Raw genomic sequence first — 2,545 nt, forward strand, 5'->3', positions numbered from 1 at the left:
GTGTGAAACACAATTGTTTGTCATTATTTTAACATTGGATTCCGAGACCTATATAGGTCAGATCAACGTCAGCATTCAGATATGTATTAGATTACTTGATTTTGACATTTGCAGAGAGGTTTCTTAATGACATGATGCAAAAATCGAATCCATGCATGCATGAGGGTAAACATATATTTACCACAACACTACGATGGTATAATAACACTGACTATTCGCGCACAAATGGTGGGGCTCCCCAAATGGATATAAAGAGCTCTGCAGATACAATAGGGATTTCGATGTAACCTATGATTTTTTAAGAGTTTAATTTATTCAAGACCAATATCCTAAAAAGAAATCACATATTGTAACATATATAGTTTCCAAAATACTAGCATATTGTGTTTAATCAATGTAAATTTGAAATACATCTTGTTTTCGTTTATGCAGAGACGTTATCTGCATCTCTGGTTTATGTTAGGAATGTATTTGGTATTTCCATAAAAAAAGATCAGCAATCGAACAAATTGCCTTTCGGGCCTTGTGACTGTTTTCAGTTTGCACTAACATGTTAAGGTGGTTTTGTCGAGAAAAAAACAAAAGTAAGGTTTCAACTGAAGACTTTGAATTTACATGTAGTTAAATATTTATTAAACAATATTTGCTTATGTTTCTTCAATACATTTTCTTTAATTAGATATTTGCATGATCACACAGTTTAAGTCGGTATCTTCATTTGCAATAAGTAATTTTCCTTTGTATCAGTCTGCAAATTACTTTCGTATCAACTCCGAATTGCGCGCGTGTGTATTTTGAAGTGCATGTTTGGTGATAAATATTTATGTTCAGTGCAAAGAAAGAGAGTGAAGATTTGCGATCGACTTACGTAACCCGCTTTTTCGCGTAAAGTAGAATTTTTTTTAAACATTACATTTTTACATTTACATTATGTCTTCACCGGACGATTTAGTGACCGAGAACTTACCGGAAAATTCCGCGAGATGGATTTTAACGCGTAATTGTAACTGGGTCAAAATGTGTATCTATGTGAAGTATGAATATACAAGCATGTAGTCTGAAATTCCTAATGCTTAAGGTAGCGCACCCCTAATGGGCACATATCCAAATATATTTTAATTAATTATTTTCCTAATCAGCATCATTTCACTGAACTACATGCAAATTTGTAGGTAGGCTTTCCATGCTTTAAAAAAAAAATATACCGATTTTTTCAAAACCACCCTCACGCTCGGCTTTTGTCCAGTTTATTTTCACCCCTGGGGTATATAAAAGTTCCATAATTCATTCAGATTTCCAAATATGGGCATGCAGTTGGTGTGTACAAATGCAGTAAAGGTGTTTAAAGTTTAAACAAGATGAAATAAGTATTCTTTTACAGACATTTATTTTTTACAATTTTTTTATCTATGGAATAGCGCCATAAATGTAAGTGATTTCAGCCAAGTAAAAATTGAGTCGGTTAAAAATAAAGCGTCATAAAATTCAAAATAGTATCATTTAAGTTATATTTTAAACTTATTTTTTATAAAAACACTATATACAGCAAAAAAACCAAGAAATAGACAGATTTACCGTTTACTTTTTGAAATAAAAATAAAAATGCAACATGCATCATTCGTATTTTTAGCAGTAATTTACCCAATTTAGCCATAACGTTTTAATTTTAAAAATTGAAGGATGGTCTTACAATTTTCAACATATTTAACAATAAACATAGCTTATATGCTATATTAAATTAAATGAGGTTAGAAAAGAAATAAAAAGCGTCGCAAAAAGTATGCGATGTCGGCAGGATTTAAACCTGCGCTGGAAGATCCCAAAAGATTTCTTGTCCAGCGCCTTAACCACTCGGCCGCGACAACATCACATCAGTGCAATCTTAAATTAGATATGCATAAGTAAACAGGTAAAAAGGCTCATCGAGCTTTGAAGAAATCGCGAAATCGTATTTTCAGATGATAATTGGATCAAAGTCAATATTTATAGTGAAAATAATGTATTCTAAATGAATTAGGTAAACACATATCAAATTTCGAAGTTTAAAAAAAATAAAGTGCATCCCTCGGAAATAACCGATCATTTAAGATCGGTAATGATCGTAAAATAAATCGCGGGAAATCATTAGAGGTGCGCTACCTTAATAATGTTAAATCCCTTACGCTGTCCACCGACGCAGTGAAGTGGCCAAAGATCTGTGGGATTTTTCTCCAATCAGCTAATACCACAGGTGGTTAGCGTGTGGCTATCATATTAATTAGTGAAATCATCATTTTGAATGATAAACGGGCGTATCTTGTGACAGTTTGGCACTCTTGTTGAATAAAAGTAAGTTTTAACAGGTAAGTTTCAACAAATACAACTTAGTGTTGAGCATTTTTTTAAGTCATATAATAAACCACTTATTTACACATTTTTGCCTTCAAGGCAATATGACTTTGTTTGTACAGTTGATATCATTTCATATCCAATGGTCCTCTTGTCAATTACTGAATAACATTCAAAGAACCTTAGGTGCGTTATTCATTGTAAAAAAAAAACGTAC

This window comes from Dreissena polymorpha, chromosome 1 (assembly GCF_020536995.1).
Source record: "Dreissena polymorpha isolate Duluth1 chromosome 1, UMN_Dpol_1.0, whole genome shotgun sequence".
Classification (NCBI taxonomy): Eukaryota; Metazoa; Mollusca; class Bivalvia; order Myida; family Dreissenidae; genus Dreissena; species Dreissena polymorpha.